At 40.8% G+C, this 14314-nt stretch overlaps 1 protein-coding gene across 1 annotated transcript in view; it reads right to left on the bottom strand.

Moving 5' to 3' along the window:
- The window catches only part of LOC120883239 (multidrug resistance-associated protein 4-like), a 236405-nt gene that overhangs the window by 140440 nt on the left and 81651 nt on the right, over positions 1-14314 (bottom strand). The window lies entirely within an intron of this gene.

Here is a 14314-nt window from a genome sequence, read left to right as displayed (position 1 = left end):
CTGTAAACAAGGTGAAAAGACAACCCTCAGAATGGGAAAAAATAATAGCAAATGAAACAACTGACAAAGGGTTAATTTCAAAAATATACAAGCAGCTTATACAAATCAATACCAGAAAAACAAATGACCCAATCAAAAAGTGGGCAAAAGACCTAAGCAGACATTTCTCCAAAGCAAAGATATAGATGGCTAATAATTACATGAAAAGATGTTCACCGTCATCATTATTTGGTTCAGTTCAGTTCAGTCACTCAGTTGTGTCTGAGTGTCTGCAACCCCATGAATAGCAGCACACCAGGCCTCCCTGTCCATCACCAACTCCCAGAGTTCACCCAAATTCATGTACATAGAGTCAGTGATGCCATCCAGCCATCTCATCCTCTGTCGTCCCCTTCTCCTCCTGCCCTCAATCTTTCCCAGCATCAGGAATTGGAACTATGCAAAATATTCAAAAAAGTACTAATATTTTGACCTGTTCAGGCCCCAAACAACAACCTACCACTTTACAACCTTTAGTTGCAGATATCCCTATTAATTTATGGGGATGAGATCTATTGATGCAACGGACAGCTTATGTAACAATTCTTACTATTACTATATCTTCTCAAGCTAAACAAATTATGGTAAATATGGGATACAATCCTGTTCAAAATACACAGGCTTTTTAGTGAGGCCACTGCCAAAAAATGAAAACAGCACTAAAGTTGATATGGAAATCTGATGAGCCTACTTGGACAGAGCAGTAGCCCCTATCACATGAAAAGTTACAGGCTCTTGAACAGCTAGTAGAGGAACAATTATTTCTTAATCATATTGCCTCAAATACTAGTCCTTAGAATTCTCCTGCCTTTGTTATTAAGAAGAAATCTGGGAAATGGAGAATGTTAACTGATTTAAGAAAAATTAATGCTACAATCAAACCTACGGGTGCTTTACAACCAGGCTTTCTGTCACCTTCTATGATACCATGAAATTGGAAAATAAAAATCATTGATCTTAAAGATTGTTTTTATACTATTCCTCTACAAGAATCTAATGCTCTCCGTTTTGCTTTTACTATACCGTCAATTAATAATAAAAAACCAGTGTCTCAATATTACTGAAAGGTATTGCCACAAGGAATGCTTAATAGTCCTACATTATATCGATTATACATCTCTCAACCACTTAAATTTATTAGGAAACAATTCCCTCATGCTTATATTATCCACTATATCAATGATATTCTTTTAGCTTCTCCTTCTGCTGAGGAACTTCAATGTATTTTCTTAAATACAGAGATTAAATTAAAAGAATATGGGTTATATATTGCTGTTGATAAATCACAAGAGCAGGAACCATATACCTATTTAGGATATATATTGCAAAGAAATATTATTAAACCACAAAAAATACAAATTTGAACTGATTTCTTGAAAATTTTAAATGATTTTCAGAAATTATTAGGAAATATAAATTGGTTACAACCATCTTTAGGAATTCCCAGTCATTCCCTAACACATATATTTCAAATCCTACAAGGTGAATCTGATTTAAACAGACCCTATATACTAACAGAACAGGCTAAACGAAATTGGATCTTGTAAATCAAGCTATACAATAAAGACAACTTAAACAAGTAGATCTGACTGTGCCAATTTCTTTACTTATTCTTCCTGCTTTAGATTCCCCTACAGGAATATTGGCTTCCCTGTTGGCTCAGACGGTAAAGCGTCTGCCTGCAATGCAGGAGACCCAGGTTCAATTCCTGGGTCGAGAAGATACCCTGGAGAAGGAAATGGCAATCCACTCCACCACTCTTGCCTGGAAAGTCCCATGGACGGAGGAGCCTGATAGGCTACAGTCCATGGGGAGGCAAAGAGTCAGACACGACTGAGCGACTTCACTTCACAGGAATATTATGACAACTGCAGGGTATCCGTGAATGGGGAATTTTATCCCACACTCCTGAGAAAATAATGACTAATTACATAATGCTTATTTCCTTTTTTATTTCAAAAATGAGATCCAGATGTATACAACTTTCTGGTTATGAGCCATATGAAATTGTTTTTCCTTTCACTAATGATCAAATCCATAGATTATTTGTTACCAGTATGGATTGGCAAATCACCATTGCTGATTTCATAGGTGAGGTTCATAACCATTTTCCAAAGTCATCTTTGATTACTATTGCTGCTAAATATAAATGGATAATTCCTATTATTACTCTCTTGCTAATGCCCCCATGTATTTTACTGACACAAATAAAACTCTCAAAGCCGGTTATACTGGACCCACAACAAAGGTTTGTCAATCTACCCTAGCCTCTGTTCAAAAAGATGAATTAGAGGCTATTGCTACCTTATTACAGGATGTTTCTACAGCTTTAAATATTATATCAGATTCTCAATATGCTATACAGATAATACAAATTATTGAAACCATATCTCTACCAAAGGCTTCTTCTAAATCATCTATTATTACAATCTTATCTCAATTACAAAATACAGGAAGGCTTCATTCTGCCCCTTTTTACATTACACATATCAGATCTCATTCTAAATTGCCTGGACCATTGGCAAAGGGCAATGATTCCATCAACTCTTTGTTAATTGCTTTTCTTACTCCTTATGAATTTCATCAACTCACACATATAAATATACATGGCTTGATGAATAAATTTCCATTATCCAGACAAGAGGCCAGAAATATTGTTTCTGCCTGCCCTATATATACTCTCTTACCACATTCCTACAACTACAGGGGTTAATCCCAGAGGCCTTTATCCCAGTGATATTTGGCAGACTGATATTACTTATGTCCCTTCTTTTGGACGTTTGGGAGCTGTTCATATTTCTGTGGATACATATATGGTCATGATTTATGCTTCTGCTCATTCTGAAGAAACATCTGCTCATGTTATCTCACATTTTTTGCAGGCCTTTTCTTACATGGGCCTACCAAAACATGTTAAAACTGATAATGGCCCTGCATATGTGAGTCATGGTTTGGCAAAATTTTTATCTGATTGGAATATTTCTCATTCTACAGGTATTCCATATAATTCTCAAGACCACTCATTGTGGTCTTGAACGCACTCATCATACTCTAAAAATTTGTTATTTAAACAGAAAGGGGGAGAAAAGTATGGCATACTGATGACACCAAAAGAGAAATTAGCCCAAGCTAATTTACTTTAAATTTTTTGGACTTACAATTGGATCATACAATGCCAGCAGCAACATTACATTTTCAGAACACCGTTCTTAGTAAAAATTATACTCCTGGTCAAATGATTGCAGATAATACTCCAGTATGGTTGGAAAATGCTATGAACAATTGGTGTAAGGGCTTTAGACTTAAAAAAGGACGAGGCTATGCTCTTGTCATTTCAGATGATGGACAACACCATTGGATACCAAGAAGGCATATCAAAGTAAGGAAAAAAGAGGACATGGTTTGACATCGATCCTCCCAGAGAGCCGCCAGTGATGGGGATAACAAAACTGATAATCAGCAACTGCCCTGAATCAGCTCCAAGGACCAACAAAGCCAAACTGCCCACATGGGGTCAATTGAAGAAATTGACCATTGAATAGGAAAAACTGGTCAAAGAACAGGGACAGCCTTTGACCTTGGCTACCTTGTTCTTGGCTATGTTATCTGTGGTAACTACCACGGTAGATGCCAATCATACTTATTGGGCATATGTGCCCAATCCTCCCCTATTAAGGCCAATTATGTGGGAGGATTCTTCTGTTCCAGTTTTCATAAATGACTCTTCTTCGTTACCCAGATCTTTTGACCTAAACCTTCCTTTAAAACCAGAAGAAGAGGCTTGACAACTTTCAAATGTTAGTGTTAATTATACTGTGGGAACAAATCCCTATATGTATGGGAGTGGAAACTCATTGTCTAAAAAGAGGATTACAAAGTTGGTAATCTATAGTTAAAGAACCTCAAGGGAACAAAACTCATTTTTTCTTATTAGAAGCATTTCATTTAATATTACAGGAGAAAACACTACTGTTTCCACCCCATCTACCTAACTGTATTATTTCTATAAAATCTGGAACAGAACATTGGGTACAATGGAAATTATGTAAAGCTAATACTGGACACATTATGGCCAATACTTCTGATGGAGAAATTACTGATTGGCATCCCAAAGGAGATCCTTTGGACAAAAATAATAACTTGGATTTGCCTATATTGTTAAATAATACTTTAGACTCTATCAATAACATTGTTATTAGCTCTATATATTGGCATGGAGGGAGTTTCTCCCCTCCCTTACCTAAATTACCTTATATGCCTTTACATTCAGAATTGTGGAAAATATCAGCTGCCTTCCAACCCATATCAGCATGGAAGGGGCAATTTAATTCTATAGCATCTGGCCATTCCTTACATTTTGATAAAAATTCAACCCATTGGATTAAAGCATCTGTTCATGTACCTTTTGTATTTTTTATAGGACCTACTTTTTATAATGCCTCTTCTGGGTTACTTGTCAAAATTGTTCCTTTTACACTTGTATCAATTCTTCTCTCCAATTTCAGAATGACTATTCTCTATATATTCTAAAAATCAGATCTGGAGTATGGCTTCCCGTAAAAATGAATAGACCATGGCAGGTTACCCCACAGTCTGTATTGTAGAAGAAATCCTTAAGAAAGTGTTAAAACACACTGAACGATTTATCGGACTGTTAATTGCTGCCGTTTTAGGAATTATTGCTATAGCCACTACAGCAGCTGTAGCAAGAGTGGCATTACTTCAGAGTGAACAGACTGCGCACTTTCTGCAAGAATGGCATAAAGACTTTGATGTTCTTTGGTCTACCCAGAGAAAAACGGGTGGAAAATTAGCTGCACAAATGGCTGATTTACAACAGGTTTTTATACTACTAGGTGATCGAGTAAAGCGGCTGCGACCCGGCGCTCTAAGCGCGGCTGAGAGGAGTTACCCCACGTCCGAGGTCAGGGGCAGCAGCCGAGAGTGCCAGGTGGCGATGGTGCAGGAATGGCCAAGAGGAGCTACCCAAGTCCGACGTCAGGGGCGGCGGCCAGGAGGAGCTACCATGCGTCTGAGGTCAATGGCGGCCGGGAGGAGACACCCCACGTCCCAGGCCAGGGGCGGTGGCCAAGAGGAGCTACCCAAGTCCGAGGCCAAGGGAGGCAGCCAAGAGGAGCTACCCTGTGTCCGAGGTTGGGGTGGCCAGGAGAAGCCACCTCAAGCCCGAGGCCAGGGGCAGTGGCCCTGAGGAGCCACCCAGCACCCAAGGCCAGGGGCAGCGGCCAGGAGGAGCCACCCCGAGCTGGAGGCCAGGGGAGGCACCCGAGGCCAGGGGCAGTGGCCGGGAGGAGCAACCTGGGACACAGGAGGGCCTAGAGGAGCTAGCCCACATTGAAGGTCAGGAAGGGCAGTGGTAAGGAGATACACCTTGTCCAACGTAACGAGCAGTGGCTGTGCTTTGCTGGAGCAGCCATCAAGAGATACCCCACGCCCAAGGTAAGAGAAACCCAAGTAAGATGGTAGGTGTTGCAAGACACATCAGAGGGCAGACACACTGAAACCATACTCACAGAAAACTAGTCAATCTAGTCACACTAGGACCACAGCCATGTCTAACTCAATGAAACTAAACCATGCCCGTGGGGCAACCCAAGATGGGTGGGTCATGGTGGAGAGGTCTGACAGAATGTGGTCCACTAGAGAAGGGAATGGCAAACCACTTCAGTATTCTTGCCTTGAGAACCCCATGAACAGTATGAAAAAGCAGAATGATAGGATACTGAAAGAGGAACTCCCCAGGTCAGTAGGTGCCCAATATGCTACTGGAGATCAGTGGAGAAATAACTCCAGAAAGAATGAAGGGATGAAGCCAAAACAGAAACAATACCCAGTTGTGGATGTGACTGATGATAGAAGCAAGGTCCGATGCTGTAAAGAGCAATATTGCATAGGAATCTGGAATGTCAGGTACATGAATCAAGGCAAATTGGAAGTGGTCAAACAAGCAATGGCAAAGGTGAACGTCAACATTCTAGGAATCAGCAAACTAAAATGGACTGGAATGGGTGAATTTAACTCAGATGACCATTATATCTACTACTGCAGGCAGGAATCCCTCAGAAGAAATGGAGTAGCCATCATGGTCAACAAAAGAGTCTGAAATGCAGTACTTGGATGCAATCTTAAAAATGACAGAGTGATCTCTGTTTGTCTCCAAGGCAAACCATTCAATATCACAGTTATCCAAGTCTATGCCCCAACCAGTAATGCTGAAGAAGCTGAAGTTGAACGGTTTTATGAAGACCTACAAGACCTTTTAGAACTAACACCCCAAAAAGATGTCCTTTTCCTTGTAGGGGACTGGAATGCAAAAGGAGGAAGTCAAGAAACACCTGGAGTAACAGGCAAATTTGGCCTTGGAATGCAGAATGAAGCAGGGCAAAGACTAATAGAGTTTTGCCAAGCAAATGCACTGGTCATAACAAACACCCTCTTCCAACAACACAAGAGAAGACTCTACACACGGACATCACCAGATGGTCAACACTGAAATCAGATTGATTATATTCTATGCAGCCAAAGATGGAGAAGCTCTATACAGTCAACAAAAACAAGACCAGGAGCTGACTGTTGCTCAGCTCATGAACTCCTTATTACCAAATTCAGACTTAAATTTAAGAAAGTAGGGAAAGCCGCTAGACCATTCAGGTATGACCTAAATCAAATCCCTTATGATTATACAGTGGAAGTGAGAAATAGATTTAAGGGCCTAGATCTGATAGATAGAGTGCCTGATGAACTATGGAATGAGGTTCGTGACATTGTACAGGAGATAGGGATCAAGACCATCCCCATGGAAAAGAAATGCAAAAAAGCAAAATGGCTGTCTGGGGAGGCCTTACAAATAGCTGTGAAGAGAAGAGAGGCGAAAAGCCAAGGAGAAAAGGAAAGATATAAGCATCTGAATGCAGAGTTCCAAAGAACAGCAAGAAGAGATAAGAAAGCCTTCTTCAGCAATCAATGCAAAGAAATAGAGGAAAAGAACAGAATGGGAAAAACTAGAGATCTCTTCAAGAAAATTAGAGATACCAAGGGAACATTTCATGCAAAGATGGGCTCGATAAAGGACAGAAATGGTATGGACCTAACAGAAGCAGAAGATATTAGGAGGTGGCAAGAATACACAGAAGAACTGTACAAAAAAGATCTTCACAACCCAGATAATCATGATGGTGTGATCATTCATCTAGAGCCAGACATCTTGGAATGTGAAGTCAAGTGGGCCTTGGAAAGCATCACTACAAATAAAGCTAGTGGAGGTGATGAAATTCCAGTTGAGATGTTTCAAATCCTGAAAGATGATGCTGTGAAAGTGCTGCACTCAATATGCCAGCAACTTTGGAAAACTCAGCAGTGGCCACAGGCCTGTAAAAGGTCAGTTTTCATTCCAATCCCAAAGAAAGGCAATGCCAAAGAATGCTCAAACTACCGCACAATTGCACTCATCTCACATGCTAGTAAAGTAATGCTCAAAATTCTCCAAGCCAGGCTTCAGCAATACGTGAACGATGAACTTCCAGATGTTCAAGCTGGTTTTAGGAAAGGCAGAGGAAACAGAGATCAAGTTGCCAACATCCGCTGGATCATGGAAAAAGCAAGAGAGTTCCAGAAAAACAGCTATTTCTGCTTTATTGACTATGCCAAAGCCTTTGACTGTGTGGATCACAATAAACTGTGGAAAATTCTGAAAGAGATGGGAATGCCAGAACACCTGACCTGCCTCTTGAGGAATCTGTATGCAGGTTAGGAAGTAACAGTTAGAACTGGACATGGAACAACAGACTGGTTCCAAATAGGAAAAGGAGTATGTCAAGGCTGTATATTGTCACCCTGCTTATCTAACTTATATGCAGAGTACATCATGAGAAATGCTGGGCTGGAAGACGCACAAGCTGAAATCAAGATTGCCGGGAGACATATCAATAACCTCAGATATGCAGATGACACCACCGTTATAGCAGAAAGTGAAGAGGAACTCAAAAGCCTCTTGATGAAAGTGAAAATGGAGAGTGAAAAAGTTTGCCTAAAGCTCAACATTCAGAAAACGAAGATCATGGCATCTGGTCCCATCACTTCATGGGAAATAGATGGGGAAACTGTGGAAACAGTGTCAGACTTTATTGGGGGGGGCTCCAAATTCACTGAAGATGGTGACTGCAGCCATGAAATTAAAAGACACTTACTCCTTGGAAGAAAAGTTATGACCAACCTGGATAGTATATTCAAAAGCAGAGACATTACTTTGCCAACAAAGGTCCGTCTAGTCAAGGCTATGTTTTTTCCAGTGGTCATGTATGGATGTGAGAGTTGGACTAAGAAGGCCGAGAGCTGAAGAGTTGATACGTTTGAACTGTGGTGTTGGAGAAGACTCTTGAGAGTCCCTTGGACTGTAAGAAGATCCAACCAGTCCATTCTGAAGGAGATCAGCCCTGGGATTTCTTTGGAAGGAATGATGCTAAAGCTGAAACTCCAGTACTTTGGCCACCTCATGTGAAGAGTTGACTCATTGTTAGGTACTCTGCATATAAGTTAAATAAGCAGGGTGACAATATACAGCCTTGACATACTCCTTTTCCTATTTGGAACCAGTCTTTTTCCATGTCCAGTTCTAACTGTTGCTTACTGACCTGCATACAGATTTCTCAAGAGGCAGGTTAGGTGGTCTGGTATTCCCATCTCTCTCAGAATTTTCCAAGTTTATTGTGATCCACACAGTCAAAGGCTTTGGCATAGTCAATAAAGCAGAAATAGCTGTTTTTCTGGAACTCTCTTGCTTTTTCCATGATCCAGCGGATGTTGGCAACTTGATCTTGGTTCCTCTGCCTTTTCTAAAACCAGCTTGAACATCAGGAAGTTCACAGTTCACGTATTGCTGAAGCCTGGCTTGGTGAATTTTGAGCATTACTTTACTAGCGTGTGAGATGAGTGCAATTGTGTGGTAGTTTGAGCATTCTTTGGCATTGCCTTTCTTTGGGATTGGAATGAAAACTGACCTTTTCCAGTCCTGTGGCCACTGCTGAGTTTTCCAAATTTGCTGGCATATTGAGTGTAGTGCTTCCACAGCATCATCTTTCAGGATTTGAAATAGCTCAACTGGAATTCCATCACCTCCACTAGCTTTGTTCATAGAGATGCTTTCTAAGGCCCACTTGACTTCACATTCCAGGATGTCTGGCTCTAGGTGAGTGATCACACCATCATGATTATCCGTGTCATGAAGATCTTTTTTGTACAGTTCTGTGTATTCTTGCCACCTCTTCTTAATATCTTCTGCTTCTGTTAGGTCCAGACTATTTCTGTCCTTTATCGAGCCCATCTTTGCATGAAATGTTCCCTTGGTATCTCTAATTTTCTTGAAAAGATCTCTAGTCTTTCCCATTCTGTTCTTTTCCTCTATTTCTTTGCATTGATGGCTGAGGAAGGCTTTCTTTTCTTGCTCTTCTTTGGAACTCTGCAATCAGATGTTTATATCTTTCCTTTTCTCGTTTGCTTTTTGCTTCTCTTCTTTTCACAGCTATTTGTAAGTCCTCCCCAGACAGCCTTTTTGCTTTTTTGCATTTCTTTTCAAGACACAAATCAAAACTAAATGAGGTACCACCTCATACCACTCAGATTAGCCATCATCAAATTACCTTCAAACAATAAATGCTGGAGAGGATGTGTAAAAAGGGGGACCCTCTTACACTGTTGGTGGGAATGTAAATCCATACAGCCACTATGGAGAACAGTATGGAAGTCCTTAAAATTCTAGGAATAAAACTACCATATGACCCAGCAATTCACAACTGAACATTCACCCTGAGAAAAACCATATTTCAAAAAGACATGTGTACCTCAATGTTCACTGTAGTACTATTTACAATAGCCAGGACATGGAAGAAATCTAGATATTCATTGACAGATGAATGGATAAAGAAATTGTGGTACATATATACAATGAAATATTTGTTGTTGTTTTTCCATCACTAAGTCGTGTCTGACTCTTTGCAACCCCATGGACTGCAGCACACCAGGCCTCCCTGTCCTTCATCATCTCCCAGAGTTTGCCCAAGTCCTTTGAATCAGTGATGTCATCCAACCATCTTATCCTCTGTTGCCTGCTTCATCTCCTGCCCTCAATCTTTTCCAGCATCAGTCTTTTCCATTGAGTTAGCTCTTCGCATCAGGTGGCCAAAGTATAGAAGCTCAGCTTCAACATCAGTCCTTCATATGAATACCCAGGGTTGATTTCCTTTAGGATTGACTGGTTTGATCTCCTTGCTGTCCAAGGGGCTTTCACGAGTCTTCTCCAGCACCACAGTTTGAAAGCATCAATTCTTTGGTGCTCAGCCTTCTTTATGGTCCAGCTCTCACATCTATACATGACTACTAGAAAGACCATAACTTTGACTATACAGATCTTACATCTTGTTAGCAAGATGATGTCTTTCCTTTTTAATAGGTTGTCTAGGTTTGCCATAGCTTTCCTTCCAAGAAACAAGCGTCTTCTAATATCAAGGCTGCAGTCACCATCTGCAGTGATTTTAGAGCTCAAGAAGAGAAAATCCGTCACTGCTTAGAACTTTTCCCCTCCTATTTACCATGAAGTGATGGGATCAGATGCCATGATCTTAGTTTTTTAATACTGAGTTTTAAAACAGCTTTTTCACTCTCATTTTTCACCCTCTACATATCATCTACATATCTGAGGTTGCTGATATTTCTCCCAGCATTCTTGATTCCTGTTTATAACTCACAAATGCCAGTCTGGCATTTCTCATGATGTACTCTACATATAAGTTAAATACACGTGGTGACAATATACAGCCTTGCTGTATTCCTTTCCCAATTTTGAACCAGTCCATTGTTCCATGTCCAGTTCTAACTGTTGCTTCTCGACCTGCATACAGGTTTCTCAGGAGACAGGTAAGATGGTCTAGTATTCCTAAATCTGTAAAAATTTTCCAGTTTGTTTTGATCCATACAGTCAAACGCTTTAGCATAGTCAATGAGGCAAAAATAAATATTTTTCTGGAATTCCCTTGCTTTCTCTAAGATCCAAAGAATATTGGCAATTCCATAGAAAGGAATGAATTTGAGTCAGTTGTAGTGAGGTGGATGAAACTACAGCCTGTTATATACAGAGAAGTAAGTCAGAAAAAGAAAAACAAATATCATAAATAAATGCATAAATATGGAATCTAGAAAAATGATACTGATGAATCTATTTGCAGGGAAGGAATGGAGAAGCAGATGTAGAGAACAGACTTCTGGACACAGCACAGGAAGGAGAGGCTGGGACATAAAGGAGAGGCTGAGAGAAAAATAGCACTGACATATATACACTATCATGTGTAAAACAGAGGTGGTTCAGTGGTAAAGAATCAACCTGCCAATGCAGGAGACACGGCTTCAATCCCTAGGTTGGGAAGATCCCCTGGAGTAGGAAATGGAAACCCACTCCAGTATTCTTGCCTGGGGAATCCCATGGACAGAGGAGCCTAGTGGGCTACAGTCCAGGGGGTTGCAAAGAGTTGGACATGACTGAGCAACTTAGCTAGAGAGAAGTTGCTGTGTAACACAGGGAGCTCAACCTGGTGCTCTGTGACAACCTAGAGGAGTGGGATGTGGAGGGGAGGGAGGTTTAAGAGGGAGGTGATATATATGTATAATTATGACTGATTCATGATATTGCATGGAAGAAACCAACATAACATTGTAAAGTAATTATCCTCCAGTTAAAAATAAATAAATAAATAAATAAAATGAAAACAGGACTTCCCTGGTAGCTAAGATGGTAAAGAATCTACCTACAATGCGGGAGACCCAGGTTCGATCCCTGGGTTGGGAAGAACTGCTGGAAAAGGAAACGGCAACCAACTCCAATATTCTTGCCTGGAGAATTCCATGGACAGAGGAGTCTGGTGGGCTACAGTCCACAGGATTGAAAAGAGTTGGAGGTTTAAGAGGGGATATATGTATAATTATGACTGATTCACGATCTTGTACAGTAGAAATCAATACAACATTATAAAGCAATTATCCTCCAATTAAAAATAAATAAATAAAATGAAAACAAGAAAGAAAAGAAAAAGAGAAAAAAGACTGGCCAACTCCAAACAGGAGGAAATTCTGTGTCAAGATCATCTTTGGACTCCAGATACATTTTAGCATAAAGTCTGATGGTTTTAATCTTCTTTTATCTCATGATGGCTGGCAAGACTTTCTGGCTAACTTTGTTAATCAAGACTGAGTGTTCCTAATTATCTACAAGACTCAAGAGCCCAGACCAGGAGCCAGGCCAGCAGAGTCTACATGAACACCGGGCTATGCTAGCCACAACTCCTCTCTTTAGAGAGCAGGGCTAGTGAGTCCAGTTGGGCTGGTTTGATACACAGACAGACACAGAAAACAAAGGGAAGATTCAGATTTATTTCCATTCTTGATAAGATCCAGCTCCCCTAAGTTGAAACACACTACCACATGCACACACCAAAGATCAACGTTCCAGGAAGGCTAACCCCAGTCTCCTCCCTCCCTCTGCATTTCTCCGGCTTCTAGTGCAGGTTGAGCCACCCTGGGCCTCTGTAGGCTCCCAGCCACTTCCTGTAACTGTTGTTTCAGTCAATCCAGTATGTATTTGATGCCCATGATATGTCCAGTATGGTCCAGGCACTACACTAAAGAATCAGACACAGTATACCAGACACAGTCAGCTGTCATGGGGCTTGGAACACTACCAGGGAGTTAACATCAGCCCACCCGACATGATGCTGGGTGGCGCTGGACTGGTGTGCATAAATGGAAGCCCTGGAACAGCGTGAATGAAAGTGCTGGGAGAGGCTCATGGGGCTACTGGAGGCTCAGCAGTATTTGCTTAAATCAATGAGAGAAGAGAAGGTGACCCAGGGGGCCCAACAGACTGAGCCCAGACCCCAAAGAGGGGGTGATTGTGGCAGTCACAGAGACAACCTTACCACCTCCCTCCCTCCTCACTTGTCAGAGTGCTAGGAAACAGAATGGCCAGTGGAGCTAACAGTTAAAATTTTTAATTTTTCAAGAAGCAGGGAACTTTTGCATATCTTCAGAGTCAGACTAGTTGATGTAAATCTCACGTGAGGAGTTACTCCACTTGGCAGAAGTTACTAAGAAGACAATAATGTAACAATGGCTAAGAAACCAGGCTTTGGGTAGAATCCTAGAATGTCATTTACAGGCTATTTGAGGATGGGTGAGTTGTTTCACCTGATACAGAAACCTGTTTCCTTAATTGTAAAGCAGGGACACATGCTAATCTCATTCAATTGCTGTCAGGATTAAATGAGAAAACCTGTAATACTTTGTGTGTACCGAGACCACACAGTGAGCCCTGGCAACAGCAATCAAAGATAGTGGCTGTGTCAAAATCACAGCACTGTAACAAAATCACAGCAGTACAGCACATGTATGAAGCCTCCATCTGGACACATTACCCTGTCATTGACAATGTGACTATGGTCCATGGATATTCCTAAGTGTTTTCTTTCTAGATGTGAAAGCTAAGGGGAAAAAAAATTATTGAACTGAATGGACCATCCCTTAACAGTGTTGCTAGAAGCCCCTGGCAGAAAGAATGACAAAACTCAGGGGACCAGAACTGACCCTGTACAACTGATGTGCTTTGTGAGTAATCATTTTTTTTTATAGTATATAGAAACTTCATCATTAAAAAATTCAACTTTTATCATAAGACCCAAATATAAAATAAAATCACATCCAGACCTATCTAACTTCACTATGGATCTGTTACTGTCTGTTCATCACTGAGGAGAAGGACAAAAGAAATTAAATATTTTATAAAGCTCATGCCCAGGCTGGCTCACAAAGCCAGTTTACCTTCATTTCAGACCTACTTATAAACGTTCAAGTATTTAGAGCCTACTGTATGCCAGGCTCTTATTTTGGTGATGTAAATTATTTGCCCTTGGCAATACAGAGACAGAAAAAAAGGAGACAGTGGGTATGGTGGAAATCACAAATCTGAAAGGAAGAAGCCAATTAGAGATAGGATTAAAGAGTAAGGGTAAAGAAGACAAGTCAGATCTAAAAGGCATGTTCAGAAATCAACAAGCAAACCATCTGTGGAGGAAAGAAACCATTTTTAAAGAGTGAATTAAGTGAATCTGAGGCCACTCTTCCTGTCCAAGAAGCAGGACCTCTCAGCAAGTTCTTTCCCTCCAGACTCAGAGAGGAATCCAATTCACCCCAGGACTGAACACAGTTGCTAGTCATTAAA

The sequence above is a fragment of the Oryx dammah genome, unplaced genomic scaffold (assembly GCF_014754425.2).
Source record: "Oryx dammah isolate SB20612 unplaced genomic scaffold, SCBI_Odam_1.1 HiC_scaffold_24, whole genome shotgun sequence".
In the NCBI taxonomy this organism is placed as follows: Eukaryota; Metazoa; Chordata; class Mammalia; order Artiodactyla; family Bovidae; genus Oryx; species Oryx dammah.
This window is presented reverse-complemented; position numbering and strand designations above follow the sequence as displayed.